The 18,137-nt window shown below is 47.8% G+C and overlaps 1 pseudogene; it reads right to left on the bottom strand.

Moving 5' to 3' along the window:
• Window positions 1-6,090: 6,090 nt before the first annotated feature.
• Window positions 6,091-18,137, bottom strand: part of LOC135538474 (coagulation factor X-like) — a 40,870-nt pseudogene continuing 28,823 nt past the window's right edge.

The raw sequence follows: 18,137 nt of genomic DNA, 5'->3' as shown, positions 1-18,137 counted from the left end.
TCAGTGGAGAGCATCATCTCTGGGCCAAGAGTGAGAAACCTAGGGTGGGGGCTGGGTGGTTGGTTGGAGCATGAATGGAGAGAAAGTGAGAGGTGGATATCAGATGGGGATTAAGGTATAATCATAGATATGCTATCATAGACTACTGCCCCTCCATTATATCACATGCACAATTGCGCGTGCGCACACAAATCAAATCAAATTTATTGATACAGCCCTTTGTACATCAGCTGATATCTCAAAGTGCTGTACAGAAACCAAGTCTAAAACTCCAAACAGCAAGCAATGCAGGTGTAGAAGCACGGTGGCTAGGAAAAACTCCCTAGAAAGGCCAAAACCTAGGAAGAAACCTAGAGAGGAACCAGACTATGTGGGGTGGCCAGTCCTCTTCTGGCTGTGCCGGGTGGAGATTATAACAGAACATGGCCAAGATGTTCAAATGTTCATAAATGACCAGCATGGTCAAATAATATTAATCACAGGCAGAACAGTTGAAACTGGAGCAGCAGCACAACCAGCTGGACTGGAGACAGCAAGGAGTCATCATGCCAGGTAGTCCTGAGGCATGGTCCTAGGGCTCAGGTACTCCGAGAGAGAGAAAGAAAGAGAGAATTAGAGAGAGCATACTTAAATTCACACAGGACACCGGATAGGACAGAAGAAGTACTCCAGATATAACAAACTGACCATAGCCCCCCGACACATAAACTACTGCAGCATAAATACTGGAGGCTGAGACAGAAGGGGTCAGGAGACACTGTGGCCCCATCCGATGAGACCCCCGGACAGGGCCAAACAGGAAGGATATAAGCACACCCACTTTGCCAAAGCACAGCCCCCACACCACTAGAGGGATATCTTCAACCACCAACCATCCTGAGACAAGGCCGAGTATAGCCCACAAAGATCTCCGCCACAGCACAACCTAAGGGGGGCGCCAACCCAGACAGGAAGATCACATCAGTGACTCAACCCACTCAAGTGACGCACCCCTCTTAGGGACGGTATGAAAGAGCACCAGTAAGCCAGTGACTCAGTCCCTGTAATAGGGTTAGAGGTTGGAGAATCCCAGTGGAGGGAGGGGAACCGGCCAGGCGGAGACAGCAAGGGCGGTTCGTTGCTCCAGAGCCTTTCCGTTCACCTTCACACTCCTGGGCCAGACTGCACTCAATCATATGACCCACTGAAGAGATGAGTCTTCAGTAAAGACTGAGACCGAGTTTGCATCTCTCACATGGGTAGGCAGACCATTCCATAAAAATTGAGCTCTATAGGAGAAAGCCCTGCATCCAGCTGTTTGCTTAGAAATTCTAGGGACAATTAGGAGGCCTGCGTCTTGTGACCGTAGCATACGTGTAGGTATGTACGGCAGGACCAAATCAGAGAGATGGGTAGGAGCAAGCCCATGTTATGATTTGTAGGTTAGCAGTAAAACCTTGAAATCAGCCCTTGCTTTGACAGGAAGCCAGTGTAGGGAGGCTAGCACTGGAGTAATATGATCAATTTTTTTGGTTCTAGTCAGGATTCTAGCAGCCGTATTTAGCACTAACTGAAGTTTATTTAGTGCTTTATCCGGGTAGCCAGAAAGTAGAGCATTGTAGTAGTCTAACCTGGAAGTGACAAAAGCATGGATGAATTTTTCTGCATCATTTTTAGACAGAAAGTATCTGATTGTTGCAATGTTACGTAGATGGAAAAAAGCTGTCCTTGAAACAGTCTTGATATGTTCTTCAAAAGAGAGATCAAGGTCCAGAGTAACGCCGAGGTCCTTCACAGTTTTATTTGAGACAACTGTACAACCATTAAGATTAATTGTCAGATTCAACAGAAGATCTCTTTGTTTCTTGGGACCTAGGACAAGCATCTCTGTTTTGTCCGAGTTTAAAAGTAGAAAGTTTGCAGCCATCCACTTCCTTATACAGTGCCTTGCGAAAGTATTCGGCCCCCTTGAACTTTGCGACCTTTTGCCACATTTCAGGCTTCAAACATAAAGATATAAAACTGTATTTTTTTGTGAAGAATCAACAACAAGTGGGACACAATCATGAAGTGGAACGACATTTATTGGATATTTCAAACTTTTTTAACAAATCAAAAACTGAAAAATTGGGCGTGCAAAATTATTCAGCCCCCTTAAGTTAATACTTTGTAGCGCCACCTTTTGCTGCGATTACAGCTGTAAGTCGCTTGGGGTATGTCTCTATCAGTTTTGCACATCGAGAGACTGACATTTTTTCCCATTCCTCCTTGCAAAACAGCTCGAGTTCAGTGAGGTTGGATGGAGAGCATTTGTGAACAGCAGTTTTCAGTTCATTCCACAGATTCTCGTTTGGATTCAGGTCTGGACTTTGACTTTGAACCATTCCATTGTAGATTTTGCTTTATGTTTTGGATCATTGTCTTGTTGAAAGACAAATTTCCGTCCCAGTCTCAGGTCTTTTGCAGACTCCATCAGGTTTTCTTCCAGAATGGTCCTGTATTTGGCTCCATCCATCTTCCCATCAATTTTAACCATCTTCCCTGTCCCTGCTGAAGAAAAGCAGGCCCAAACCATGATGCTGCCACCACCATGTTTGACAGTGGGTATGGTGTGTTCAGGGTGATGAGCTGTGTTGCTTTTACGCCAAACATAACGTTTTGCATTGTTGCCAAAAAGTTCAATTTTGGTTTCATCTGACCAGAGCACCTTCTTCCACATGTCTGGTGTGTCTCCCAGGTGGCTTGTGGCAAACTTTAAACAACACTTTTTATGGATATCTTTAAGAAATGGCTTTCTTCTTACCACTCTTCCATAAAGGCCAGATTTGTGCAATATACGACTGATTGCTGTCCTATGGACAGAGTCTCCCACCACAGCTGTAGATCTCTGCAGTTCATCCAGAGTGATCATGGGCCTCTTGGCTGCATCTCTGATCAGTCTTCTCCTTGTATGAGCGGAAAGTTTAGAGGGACGGCCAGGTCTTGGTAGATTTGCAGTGGTCTGATACTCCTTCCATTTCAATATTATCGTTTGCACAGTGCTCCTTGGGATGTTTAAAGCTCTGGAATTTTTTTGTATCCAAATCCGGCTTTAAACTTCTTCACAGTATCTCGGACCTGCCTGGTGTGTTCCTTGTTCTTCATGATGCTCTCTGTGCTTTTAACGGACCTCTGAGACTATCACAGTGCAGGTGCATTTATACGGAGACTTGATTACACACAGGTGGATTGTATTTATCATCATTAGTCATTTAGGTCAACATTGGATCATTCAGAGATCCTCACTGAACTTCTGGAGAGAGTTTGCTGCACTGAAAGTAAAGGGGCTGAATAATTTTGCACGCCCATTTTTTCAGTTTTTGATGTGTTAAAAAAGTTTGAAATATCCAATAAATGTCGTTCCACTTCATGATTGTGTCCCACTTGTTGTTGATTCTTCACAAAAAAATACAGTTTTATATCTTTATGTTTGAAGCCTGAAATGTGGCAAAAGGTTCAAAGTTCAAGGGGGCCGAATACTTTCACAAGGCACTGTATCTGAAACACATGCTTCTAGCAAGGGCAAATTTGGGGCTTCACCATGTTTCATTGAAATGTACAGCTGTGTGTCATCGGCATTGCAGTGAAAGTTAACATTATGTTTTCGAATGACATCCCCAAGAGGTGAAATATATAGTGAAAACAATAGTGGTCCTAAAACGGAACCTTGAGGAACTCAGAAATGTACAGTTGATTTGTAAGATCACAAACCATTCACAGAGACAAACTGATATCTTTCTGACAGATAAGATTTAAACCAGGCCAGAACTTGTCTATGTAGACCAATTTGGGTTTCCAATCTCTCCAAAAGAATGTGGTGATCCATAGTATCAAAAGCATCACTAAGGTCTAGGAGCACGAGGACAGATGCAGAGCCTCGGTCCGATGCCATTAAAAGGTAATTTACCACCTTCACAAGTGCAGTCTCAGTGCTATGATGGGGTCTAAAACCAGACTGAAGCATTTCATATACATTGTTGGTCTTCAGGAAGGCAGTGAGTTGTCGCGCAACAGCCTTTTCTAAAATTTTTGAGAGGAATGGAAGATTCGATATAAGCCGATAGTTTTTTTATATTTTCTGGGTCAAGGTTTGGCTTTTTCAAGAGAGGCTTTATTACTGCCACTTTTAGTGAGTTTGGTACACACACACACACACACACACACACACACACACACACACACACACACACATATATATGCATTTGCACGCACTCACCCGCGCCCATGCAGGCATGCACGGACACACACACACACACTTTCACTCTTTGACATATGACCTCATATACAGGCTCAGACATATTGCAGACAGATAATCCTTACAAAGACAGGGTCATTTGATGTTACCCCGAGCCCCCCAACACAAACACACACACACCATCATATCCTCAGCAGGAGACATGGTGGATTTGAGGTCACAGCATGTGGCTAGAATAGGGGGTTATGGGGTAGCTAGTGGATTACAGTTTTGTAGGGCAGCAGTCCGATTTATAGTTAAGTACACTGACAGGATAGACCACCAACCTACACATTGCCCCTAAACTCTCTCTCTCTGAAGATGAGTACAGCTATGTAGATACTGGCTTTGTCCTGAAATGACACCCTATTCCTTTTACAGTGCACTACTTTTACAGACCCTGGTCAAATATAGTGCACTACTTAGGGAATAGGGTGCCATTTGGGGCGTAATCACTGTTAACTATATTCCCCAGCTGTCTCTATCACATTGCAATGTTTTTTTCTGTCAGCTCAAAGTGAGAGCACTTTATATTAAGGGCCATAATCCCACTTCTGTCACATCAATAAGTGAGTCTCATTCCCTAAACCGCTACCTCTCGCCACCTCCTTTTTCATTCTCTACATTAGAGTTGCCATATTGGGGGAATTTTTTCCATCTTACAATTTGACTACTTTGACTACGTTTACAGCCCAATTCTGAAATTTTTTACACTAATTGGTCTTTTGACCAATCACATCAGATTTCTTTCACATCAGATCTTCTCAGAGCTAATATGATTGTTCAAAAGACCAATTAGTGAAAAAAATATCATAATTGGGCTGCCTGTGTGAATGCTGCCTTATAGTAGATTTGGTGGGAATTTTGCTCAGTTTCTGTGTGAAAGTGTCAATTACATCTGGCAACACTGCTGTGTATCCACCTGAAGTGTCCGCGTTGTTTTCTACACATTGCCCATTTCCCTGCAGGGCTGGGCAGTACTGGTGTGCTTGTCTCAGGACTGCGGTGCGAAAGGATGTGGCAGGGCCAGCACACGGGGACAGGCACAGGAAGGAAGGAGCTCCACTCAAATTCATCTCTATTGGACAGAGGCTAAAGGAGCTGGGGGCATATTTTGGAGCCAGGAGACATCTCCTAGGAGAATGCCATGGCAACCAGGGCCCCAAAGCGGCGAGGGCCCCCAGGCTTTGGCAGGGGTGTTCCGACTCCCTTTTCAAGTGCCCGATCAAAAGTGTCAGGAAAGGTTCTGTTATTGGCCATTTGGCGTCTCTCCTTTCTTTTCTTTGTCTTTCTTCCCTTGCTCTGCCTCTCTTTCTTGGGTTACACAGGAGGCTGGGAGCTGTCCCGGACCAGGCCGAGGTCGCCAAGGAGGCTGTGAGAAGATGGAGAGTAGTGTCTTTGCAATGGATTGTGGGAAAATGTTGCCAAACAACGCTAGGGGGAATGTGGCTGTGATGGCAGCTTGATATTAGACACGATAGTGAAATGATGCAGCGTCTGTAGCAGTGGGAGTAGAAGTGATCATTCTAGACTCAAATGCCAGCTATTACAGATAAGATCACCAAATCTGTCTGTGTGAGTCTCCTGCTTCTTGCTAGATTGCTCTCGGCGTGCTAGTGAAAGTCCTTTACACCACCAGGAAAAGCAGTGGTTCTGATCCATATAAGAGCTTTGAGAAGGTGCGGGAGATCAACGTAGGCTACAGTTGACGGCATTGCAGAGTTATAGACGGCTTCACTCGTCGTCATTGTGACACATTTACTTTGACGGAGATGTTCCTTAATGCGCTGCAGAACATTGACCCATATTCCTCAGTAATTCATTAAACTGACACCAGATCAGAGGTGAACTTTTATTAATACATTCTTAGTAAAGTGATTAACATTAAAAGGTATACAGTGCAATTACCAACCCTTCTCTCCAAGAAAAGAACATCAGTTAAGAGTGAGACAAGAGCAACAGAACACGCATGCTGCATTATTTAATGTTCCCCTAGTCTATCTGCAGTCAGCCAGGTACTATATTTGGCAGGATATGATACAATAGTATTTTAATGAAAAGACCGCCACCTTGTGGGATAAACAGAGAACTACACAGATGTGGGTTGTGTTCATTAGGGCAGTGGTTCCCAACCTTTTTCGCTAACTGTACCATCAACAGAATTTTGCTTTGCCTCGAGAAGCCCTGAAATACCCCCGCATGTACATTTTACCAGTAAGCTTATGGTCTCATGAGTCTTCTCAAGTACCCCCAACTCATATACTATACGATAGGTGGAAATCAACCTATAGGCCTAATTAGAATTTTGAAAAATTAAAACGACAACGGATAATTTAAGCAAAAGACATCAGCCATATGGACAACCAGACCCTTCCAATGAAAAAGGACCTAAGATAAGAGTAAGGTATGTTACACAAACGGAATGCATCTCAATTTCCCCCATTTTCTCTGGCCCTCTCTTTACGTTGTGTTGTCCCTCCTCCATCATTGCTCCCTGTTCAGCTTTCTTCCCTCCTCTTCTCCTCCCACATGACCCCCTATCTCTTTCCACCTCTATCCAATATTACCATATCCTCCATTTATTTATTTCCTTGACAGTGTCACATCCGTTCTCCCTGTCTTGTCTTCCCTAATTCCTATCCATTTAAGCCATTGTCCAATACCATCAACCCTCACAATTATTCTCCTAACCCCCTCAACCTCTCCCTCTCTTCCCTGTACCCTCCCTCCCCCTGATCACTACCCCTGAATCCCAAATCCCAAACCCCTAGCCCCTAGCCACAAAGCACTTACATAGATCTGAGAGGATTGGACCGGTATAAGCAATATGGTGGTAGCTCCATCTGGCCTTCTGATAGGCCAGACGGGAATTGGCGCCATATAGCTTAAAGGACATCATTCCAATCCTCTCAGATCTACCCTACTGCATAGGGGGTGGGGACGAGGGGTTGATTTGGGATTCAGAGCCCCCTTAGCGTGAGTCCATAAGGGGCTGCAGCCAGAGCAGGAAACGGGACACCTTCTGGTAGATGTAACCCTGACTACAGTCTGCCCCTGCTGGTCTGGAGACTACCCCGGTCAGATAGAACACCTCCCTGTGGAGAGATAGGATGGGACTCCCCGGCCCCAGGATGCAGTCAGCCTTGGGTCTCACCGTCGTACAGCCCATCTTGTTGGTGACCAACCCCGGGTGCCTCTCCACACACTGGGGCAAACGCTCATATGCCAGGTGGTTGAGAGTGAGCGGGCCTTGGACCTCCGTGGCGTCCACGGGGTCCTTCCAGCCAGTGACCACGGCCGGATACTCGCCAGTCATCAGGACGACCTCTGCAAAGTCACGTTCGGGCAGGCAGGCAGCAACCACATGTTTCTTATAGACGATGCGCTCGCGGAGCTCGAGGACGGCCAGGTCGTTGTCAGGGCGACCGGGTACGTAGCGGGGGTGGACGTGGACGACTTGGACATAGAGCGTCTGTTCGCCATCTTCAGATGCGGTTAGGCGCTTGCCTGGGAGGGGAGGGACGAAGTACTCAAAATCAATGAAGGAACACATACTGCAAAGCAAATCAAAAACATACCCTCGCACACACACGCAGGAATGCACACACACACACACACACGCAGGAATGCACACACACACACACACGCAGGAATGCACACACACGCAGGAATGCACACACACACACACGCAGGAATGCACACACACGCAGGAATGCACACACACACACACGCAGGAATGCACACACACGCAGGAATGCACACACACGCAGGAATGCACACACACGCAGGAATGCACACACACACACACGCAGGAATGCACACACACGCAGGAATGCACACACACACACACGCAGGAATGCACACACACGCAGGAATGCACACACACGCAGGAATGCACACACACGCAGGAATGCACACACACACGCACGCACGCACGCACACACACACACACACACCACTTCCACAACCAGTGGAGCCTGAGCCTGTAGACTGGACATGATGCCCCATGATGAGCACTCACCGACAGCCACCTGGAAGTTGACGTATTTCTGGGCACACTGGGCTGTAGTTAGAACCAGGTTCTCCTTCAGAATGACACCACTACAGAACCCTACAGACTCTGTACTCTTCAGAATGGCCTAATGACAACACAACAGTTACAATATACAGCAGAGATGACACCGCAAAATACATGATCACAACTATGGGAATATTGGGTTCATGTGCTGCAGCTTTCATAGTGAGGGGTCGACTTCATGAGGAAAATGAATCTGAGAGCATAGTAGTGCCTGTCAGTGGACAGTGTGTACCTACTTTGAATTGTGTGTGTGTGTGTGTGTCTCATAGTGGTGTGTGTTTTCCTACCTGCCAGGGACACTCTCCAGAGTTGCAGGCTAGTCCCTCAAAGTTGCTGGCGATGTTGGTTGACTGTCTCTTTGTCCACTGGCTTAGGCTGTTCACCTTCCCACAGGGGAATGTCACTGAGAGAGGGATGGAGGGAGAATTACTGAGTATAGTTTAATATAGTACAGTTTAGTATCTAGTATAGCATAGCATTAGCCTCGTACGAACCATCCTGATCTCGCAAGCTTACATTCTGTTTCACTATCCGCTAGTGAGATCAGGATGTTGCGTATGAGGCTAGAGTATCATAGCACAGTACAGAATCACTTAACATATAGGATAGCATAGTATAGTATAGCATAGTAGTATATGGTGACTGACCTGCAGGAATACACTTCACCCTCTCCTTCTCCTCTAGTTTCCAGCCACGGGCACAGGAACACTCATAGGACTGGTATCCTGGCTTACAGAACTGACTGCAGCCCTTGGTCTTGTCCAACATACACACTGTCTGATCTACAATCACACACAGAGAGAAAGACAGAGAAAGGTGGAGAGGCTTCTTCACTGTTGACGTTTTTTACAACATGAGTTCCCCACCAACTCGGTGTTGGGTCCTTCACGTCTCTCACCTGTCTCACAGTGGACTCCAAAGAAGCCTGACTTACAGACACAGTCGTATCCCCCACGCTGTCTGAGCACATGGCTCCATTCTTACACGGCTTCTCTGCACACTGGTCCCCATCTGTACACACACAGGGTTAACAACACAGCCAGTCAAATGGTACATTCAGTAATACAAGACACGTGTTCTTGGGTGAAGCTATTTTAACTGTCACACCAAATCACATGGATTTCAACTGAGTGGTAACCCAAAATACTAAGTACTCTGATATGTTCCAAGAGAACGTCAGTCAAAATCATTACACTTACCTATGTAGACTGACCAGAAGATATCCTGAAAGATCAAAACAAAGTCCACTGTCAGTTTGATTCAAAATGTCTACAGAATCATCAGAAGTCCACTGTCAGTTTGATTCAAAATGTCTACAGAATCATCAGAAGCAAGAAGATAGATTTAAAAAAGGAGATGAGTGGAGAGAAGCAAGGAAAGGAGGAAGGTTTGGAGGTTGTTAAAGAGGATGTCTGAGGTGAGAAAAGGAAGGATGAGCTGAAGGAGGTGAGGAAAGAAGGGAGTCTAATAGAGGGAGGTGTGAGGAAAGGAGGATGAGCTGAAGGAGGTGAGGAAAGAAGGGAGTCTAATAGAGGGAGGTGTGAGGAAAGGAGGATGAGCTGAAGGAGGTGAGGAAAGAAGGGAGTCTAATAGAGGGAGGTGTGAGGAAAGGAGGATGAGCTGAAGGAGGTGAGGAAAGAAGGGAGTCTAATAGAGGGAGGTGTGAGGAAAGAAATCTGTTCAGTGGGAAGAGGGAGCATTGGCCCACCGTGCGGTAGGAGTCCTGGAAGATCTCCCTGGCCTCCTCGTAGTTGCAGACCTCCTCCAGACACTCCCTCTCCAGATTGGCAGGGAGCAGGCTCTCCTCGTTGCCCACGTTGGCCCTCTTCTGGCGGGATAAGGTGATCACTTCACTGGCCTCCTGCTTGTCCAGGAACACTGGGGGGGGGAGATTTTAGTTGTTGTACTTTTAATACTCTTCCACAAAAATATATATTTTTTATCTCAATGGATAGTCTATTTTTCATATAACCTGATTCCACTTAAAATTTAGGTCACACATTTGAAAATAGTTTAAATACAGATTCTCGGACGAAATCTGTCAAATCTATGTACAGTGCCTTGCGAAAGCATTCGGCCCCCTTGAACTTTGCGAACTTTTGCCACATTTCAAGCTTCAAAACATAAAGATATAAAACTGTATTTTTTTGTGAAGAATCAACAACAAGTGGGACACAATCATGAAGTGGAACGACATTTATTGGATATTTCAAACTTTTTTAACAAATCAAAAACTGAAAAATTGGGCGTGCAAAATTATTCAGCCCCTTTACTTTCAGTGCAGCAAACTCTCTCCAGAAGTTCAGTGAGGATCTCTGAATGATCCAATGTTGACCTAAATGACTAATGATGATAAATACAATCCAACTGTGTGTAATCAAGTCTCTGTATAAATGCACCTGCACTGTGATATTCTCAGAGGTCCGTTAAAAGCGCAGAGAACATCATGAAGAACAAGGAACACACCAGGCAGGTCCGAGATACTTTTGTGAAGAAGTTTAAAGCCGGATTTGGATACAAAAAGATTTCCCAAGCTTTAAACATCCCAAGGAGCACTGTGCAAGCGATAATATTGAAATGGAAGGAGTATCAGACCACTGCAAATCTACCAAGACCTGGCCGTCCCTCTAAACTTTCAGCTCATACAAGGAGAAGACTGATCAGAGATGCAGCCAAGAGGCCCATGATCACTCTGGATGAACTGCAAAGATCTACAGCTGAGGTGGGAGACTCTGTCCATAGGACAACAATCAGTCGTATATTGCACAAATCTGGCCTTTATGGAAGAGTGGTAAGAAGAAAGCCATTTCTTAAAGATATCCATAAAAAGTGTTGTTTAAAGTTTGCCACAAGCCACCTGGGAGACACACCAAAATGTGGAAGAAGGTGCTCTGGTCAGATGAAACCAAAATTGAACTTTTTGGCAACAACGCAAAACGTTATGTCTGGCGTAAAAGCAACACAGCTCATCACCCTGAATTCACCATACCCACTGTCAAACATGGTGGTGGCAGCATCATGGTTTGGGCCTGATTTTCTTCAGCAGGGACAGGGAAGATGGTTAAAATTGATGGGAAGATGGATGGAGCCAAATACAGGACCATTCTGGAAGAAAACCTGATGGAGTCTGCAAAAGACCTGAGACCGGGACGGAGATTTGTCTTCCAACAAGACAATGATCCAAAACATAAAGCAAAATCTACAATGGAATGGTTCAAAAATAAACATATCCAGGTGTTAGAATGGCCAAGTCAAAGTCCAGACCTGAATCCAAACGAGAATTTGTGGAAAGAACTGAAAACTGCTGTTCACAAATGCTCTCCATCCAACCTCACTCAGCTCGAGCTGTTTTGCAAGGAGGAATGGGAAAAAGTTTCAGTCTCTCGATGTGCAAAACTGATAGAGACATACCCCAAGCGACTTACAGCTGTAATCGCAGCAAAAGGTGGCGCTACAAAGTATTAACTTAAGGGGGCTGAATAATTTTGCAGGCACAATTTTTCAGTTTTTGATTTGTTAAAAAAGTTTGAAATATCCAATAAATGTCGTTCCACTTCATGATTGTGTCACACTTGTTGTTGATTCTTCACAAAAAAATACAGTTTTATATCTTTATGTTTGAAGCCTGAAATGTGGCAAAAGGTCGCAAAGTTCAAGGGGGCCGAATACTTTCGCAAGGCACTGTATTAGAGTACAAAAGTAACATTCTTTGTTACTAATTAACTAAGGCCTAAACCCAGTGCCAAAAAAGCACAGAACTACACCAATAAACCTAAACACTCTTCACACAGTACCTTTGACTCTACGGATCCCCACTCCCAAAAAAGGTCTCAGATTCCATTAAGAATGTAGCCTAATGCCTCCATGACAAACTATCCTTGTCTAATGTCATCCTGCCCCTTCCCATGTCCTGTCTAGTGGATAAACAGGCCCCTTCCCTTCCCTGTCCTGGTGTCCTGTCTAGTGGATAAACAGGCCCCTTCCCTGTCCTGGTGTCCTGTCTACTGGATAAACAGACTCGTTCCCTGTCCTGGTGTCCTGTCTAGTGGATAAACAGGCCCCTTCCCTGTCCTGGTGTCCTGTCTACTGGATAAACAGACTCGTTCCCTGTCCTGGTGTCATGTCTAGTGGATAAACAGGCCCCTTCCCTGTCCTGGTGTCCTGTCTAGTGGATAAACAGGCCCCTTCCCTGTCCTGGTGTCCTGTCTAGTGGATAAACAGGCCCCTTCCCTGTCCTGGTGTCCTGTATAGTGGATAAACAGGCCCCTTCCTTTACCTGTCCTGGTGTCCTGTCTAGTGGATAAACAGGCCCCTTCCCTGTCCTGGTGTCCTGTCTAGTGGATAAACAGGCCCCTTCCCTTCCCTGTCCTGGTGTCCTGTCTAGTGGATAAACAGGCCTCTTCCCTTACCTGTCCTGGTGTCCTGTCTAGTGGATAAACAGGCCCCTTCCCTGTCCTGGTGTCCTGTCTAGTGGATAAACAGGCCCCTTACCTGTCCTGGTGTCCTGTCTAGTGGATAAACAGGCCCCTTCCCTGTCCTGGTGTCCTGTCTAGTGGATAAACAGGCCCCTTCCCTGTCCTGGTGTCCTGTCTAGTGGATAAACAGGCCCCTTCACTGTCCTGGTGTCCTGTCTAGTGGATAAACAGGCCCCTTACCTGTCCTGGTGTCCTGTCTAGTGGATAAACAGGCCCCTTCCCTGTCCTGGTGTCATGTCTAGTGGATAAACAGGCCCCTTCCCTGTCCTTGTGTCCGGTCTAGTGGATAAACAGGCTCCTTCCCTTACCTGTCCTGGTGTCCTGTCTAGTGGATAAACAGGCCCCTTCCCTTCCCTGTCCTGGTGTCCTGTCGAGTGGATAAACAGGCCTCTTCCCTTACCTGTCCTGGTGTCCTGTCTAGTGGATAAACAGGCCCCTTACCTGTCCTGGTGTCCTGTCTAGTGGATAAACAGGCCCCTTCCCTTCCCTGTCCTCGTGTCCTGTCTAGTGGATAAATAGGCCCATTCCCTTCCCTGTCCTGGTGTCCTGTCTAGTGGATAAACAGGCCCATTCCCTTCCCTGTCCTGGTGTCCTGTCTAGTGGATAAACAGGCCCATTCCCTTCCCTGTCCTGGTGTCCTGTCTAGTGGATAAACAGGCCCCTTCCCTTACCTGTCCTGGTGTCCTGTCTAGTGGATAAACAGGCCCATTCCCTTCCCTGTCCTGGTGTCATGTCTAGTGGATAAACAGGCCCCTTCCCTTACCTGGTGTGTCATGTCTTGTTATGTCTGTTCCTGTCCTTTCTCTTCACTCTCTCTCTCTGCTGGTCTTTTTAGGTTACCTTCTCTGTCTCTCATTCTTCAGCTGTTCTACATCTCCTCTAACTAGCTCATTCACTCTTTCACACCTGTTCTCTCTTCCCCCTCTGATTAGGTCTCTATTTCTTTCTCTGTTCCTGCTACTTTCAGTGTCTGATTCTTGTTTGTGTTTTTTGATGCCAGAAGCAAGCTGTCGTCTCGTTTGCTTCCACCTTGTCCTGTCCTGTCGGAGTCTGCCTGGCAGGTGCCACCTGCACTATACTAACGTTCTTTTTGTTCCGCTGACAACGTTGGAAGAGGATTTATGCCATTCCTGTTTTTTCATTAAAGAACTCTGTTTTCTGTTAAAACCGCTTTTGGGTCTTCACTCAAGTTCATAACAGAAGAATCAGACCAAGAATGGACCCAGCGGCTCCGGACCCTTTTCACTCCGCCGTCGAGATCCAGGGAGCGATGCTAGGCAGACACGAGGAGGAATTGTCTGCTGCTCGACATGCCGTTGAGACCCTGGCCGTCCAAGTCTCCGACCTCACAAGACAGGTTCACCAACTCCACCTCGATCCACTGCCCACTTCCAGGGTTTCCGAGTCTCCGGAGCCCAGGATCAACAACCCGCCGTGTTACTCTGGGGAGCCCACTGAGTGCCGCTCATTCCTCACTCAGTGTGATGTGGTGTTCTCTCTCCAGCCCAACACTTACTCCAGGAGCGCAGCCCGCATCGCCTACGTCATTTCTCTCCTTACCGGACGGGCGCGTGAGTGGGGCACGGCAGTCTGGGAGGCGAGGGCTGAGTGTATTAACCAGTATCAAGACTTTAAGGAGGAGATGATACGGGTTTTTGACCGTTCTGTTTTTGGGGAGGAGGCTTCCAGGGCCCTGTCTTCCCTATGTCAGGGGAATCGATCCATAACGGATTATTCTATTGAGTTTCGCACTCTCGCTGCCTCAAGTGACTGGAACGAGCCGGCTTTGCTCGCTCGTTTTCTGGAGGGTCTCCTCGTCGAGGTTAAGGACGAGATCCTCTCCCGGGAGGTTCCTTCCAGTCTGGACTCCTTAATAGCTCTCGCTATTCGCATAGAGCGACGGTTTGATCTTCGTCGCCGAGCTCGAGGAAAGGAGCTCGCGTTCTCCGCTGCTCCCCTCTCCACATCACTGCCACCTGCCGCATCACTGCCACCCTCCTCCGCCGGCTCGGATGCTGAGCCTATGCAGCTGGGGGTATCCGCATCTCGGCCAAGGAGAAGGAACGGAGAATCACCAATCGCCTCTGTCTCTACTGCGGCTCCGCTGGTCATTTTGTCACCTCATGTCCAGTAAAAGCCAGAGCTCATCAGTAAGAGGAGGGCTACTGGTGAGCGCAACTACTCAGGCCTCTCCTTCTGGATCACGCACTACTTTTCCGGTCCATCTCCGCTGGCCCGGTTCATCTGCTTCCTGCAGTGCCTTGATAGACTCTGGGGCGGAGGGCTGTTTTATGGACGAGACCTGGGCTCGGGAACATGACATTCCTCTCAGACAGTTAGGGAGCCCACGGCCTTGTTCGCTTTAGATGGTAGTTCTCTCCCCAAGATTCAGCGTGAGACGCTGCCTTTAACCCTCACTGTCTCTGGTAATCATAGCGAAACCATTTCTTTTTTAATTTTTCGTTCACCTTTTACACCTGTTGTTTTGGGTCATCCCTGGCTAGTGCGCCATAACCCTTCTATTAATTGGTCTAGTAATACTATCCTATCCTGGAATGTTTCTTGTCATGTAACCTGTTTAATGTCTGCTATCCCTCCTGTTTCCTCTGTCTCTACTTCACAGGAGGAGCCTGGCGATTTGACAGGGGTGCCGGAGGAGTATCACGATCTGCGCACGGTGTTCAGTCGTTCCAAGGCCACTTCTCTCCCTCCACACCGGTCGTATGACTGTAGTATTGATCTCCTTCCGGGAACTACTCCCCCGGGGTAGATTATACTCTCTGTCGGCTCCCGAACGTAAGGCTCTCGAGGATTATTTGTCGGTTTCGCTCAACGCCGGTACCATTGTCTCCTCCTCCTCTCCCGCCGGAGCGGGGTTTTTTTTTGTTCAGAAGAAGGACGGGTCCCTGCGCCCATGCGTGGATTATCGAGGGCTGAATGACATAACAGTTAAGAATCGTTATCCGCTTCCTCTTATGTCTTCAGCCTTCGAGATCCTGCAGGGAGCCAGGTTTTTCACCAAATTGGACCTTCGTAACGCCTACCATCTCGTGCGCATCAGGGAGGGGGACGAGTGGAAGACGGCGTTTAACACTCCGTTAGGGCACTTTGAATACCGGGTTCTTCCTTTCGGCCTCGTTAACGCTCCAGCTGTCTTTCAGGCACTAGTTAACGACGTCCTGAGAGACATGCTGAACATTTTTGTTTTCGTTTACATGGATGATATCCTGATTTTTTCTCCGTCTCTCTCGATTCATGTTCAGCACGTGCGACGCGTCCTCCAGCGCCTTTTGGAGAACTGTCTTTATGTGAAGGCTGAGAAGTGCATTTTTCATGCCGCCTCTGTCCCTTTTCTCGGTTCCGTTATTTCCGCTGAGGGCATTAAGATGGATCCCGCTAAGGTCCAGGCTGTCATTGATTGGCCCGTTCCTAAGTCACGCGTCGAGCTGCAGCGCTTTCTGGGCTTCGCTAATTTCTATCGTCGTTTCATCCGTAATTTCGGTCAGGTGGCAGCTCCCCTCACAGCCCTTACTTCTGTTAAGACGTGCTTTAAGTGGTCCGTTTCCGCCCAGGGAGCTTTTGATCTTCTTAAGAATCGTTTTACATCCGCTCCTATTCTTGTTACACCTGACATCTCTAGCCAGTTTGTTGTTGAGGTTGACGCGTCAGAGGTGGGCGTGGGAGCCATTCTTTCTCAGCGCTCTCTCTCTGACGGCAAGGTCCATCCTTGCGCGTTTTTCTCTCATCGCTTATCGCCGTCAGAACGTAACTATGATGTTGGTAATCGCGAACTGCTCGCCATCCGCTTAGCCCTAGGCGAATGGCGACAGTGGTTGGAGGGGGCGACCGTTCCTTTTGTCGTTTGGACTGACCATAGGAACCTTGAGTACATCCGTTCAGCCAAACGACTTAATGCGCGTCAGGCTCGTTGGGCTCTGTTTTTCGCTCGTTTCGAGTTTGTTATTTCTTATCGTCCGGGCTCAAAAAACACCAAGCCTGATGCTTTATCTCGTCTCTTCAGTTCTTCTGAGGTCTCCACCGACCCCGAGGGGATTCTCCTGACGGGCGTGTTGTCGGGTTGACTGTCTGGGGAATTGAGAGGCAGGTAAGGCAAGCACTCGCTCACACTCCGTCGCCGCGAGCTTGTCCTAGGAACCTTCTGTTCGTTCCCGTTCCTACTCGTCCGGCCGTTCTTCAGTGGGCCCACTCTGCCAAGTTAGCCGGCCACCCCGGCGTTCGGGGTACGCTCGCTTCCATTCGCCAGCGTTTCTGGTGGCCCACTCGGGAACGTGACGCGCGTCGATTTGTCGCCGCTTGTTCGGTCTGCGCGCAGACTAAATCTGGGAACTCTCCTCCTGCCGGCCGTCTCAGACCGCTTCCCATTCCCTCTCGACCGTGGTCTCACATCGCTTTAGATTTTATCACCGGACTGCCTTCATCAGCGGGGAAGACAGTTATTCTTACGGTTGTCGATAGATTCTCTAAGGCGGCTCATTTCATTCCTCTCGATAAGCTCCCTTCTGCTAAGGAGACGGCTCAGATCATTATCGAGAATGTTTTCCGAATTCATGGCCTTCCGTCTGACGTCGTTTCCGACAGAGGCCCGCAGTTCACGTCTCAATTTTGGAGGGAGTTTTGCCGTTTGATTGGGGCTTCCGTCAGTCTCTCGTCCGGCTTTCATCCCCAGTCTAACGGTCAATCCGAACGGGCCAATCAGACTGTTGGTCGCATTTTACGCAGTCTTTCTTTTCGTAACCCTGCGTCTTGGTCAGAACAGCTCCCCTGGGCAGAGTACGCCCACAACTCGCTTCCCTCGTCTGCTACCGGTCTATCCCCTTTTCAGTGTAGCCTCGGGTACCAGCCTCCGCTGTTCTCATCTCAGCTCGCCGAGTCCTGCGTCCCCTCCGCTCAGGCTTTTGTCCAGCGTTGCGAGCGCACCTGGAAGGGGTCAGGTCGGCACTTTGCCGTAATAGGGCGCAGACTGTGAGGGCCGCTAATAAGCGTAGGACCAAGAGTCCTAGATATTGTTGCGGTCAGAGAGTATGGCTCTCCACTCAGAACCTTCCCCTTAAGACAGCTTCTCGCAAGTTGGCCCCGCGGTTCATTGGTCCGTTCCGTATTTCCCAGGTCATTAATCCTGTCGCAGTGCGACTTCTTCTCCGCGCTATCTTCGTCGCGTTCACCCGGTCTTCCATGTCTCCTGTGTTAAGCCCGTTCTTCGCGCCCCCGCTCGTCCCTCCCCCCCCATCCTTGTCGAGGGCGCACCCATCTACAGGGTTCGTAAGATTTTGGACATGCGCCCTCGGGGCCGTGGTCATCAGTACCTAGTGGA

This window comes from Oncorhynchus masou, unplaced genomic scaffold, assembly GCF_036934945.1.
Source record: "Oncorhynchus masou masou isolate Uvic2021 unplaced genomic scaffold, UVic_Omas_1.1 unplaced_scaffold_971, whole genome shotgun sequence".
Classification (NCBI taxonomy): domain Eukaryota; kingdom Metazoa; phylum Chordata; class Actinopteri; order Salmoniformes; family Salmonidae; genus Oncorhynchus; species Oncorhynchus masou.
This window is presented reverse-complemented; position numbering and strand designations above follow the sequence as displayed.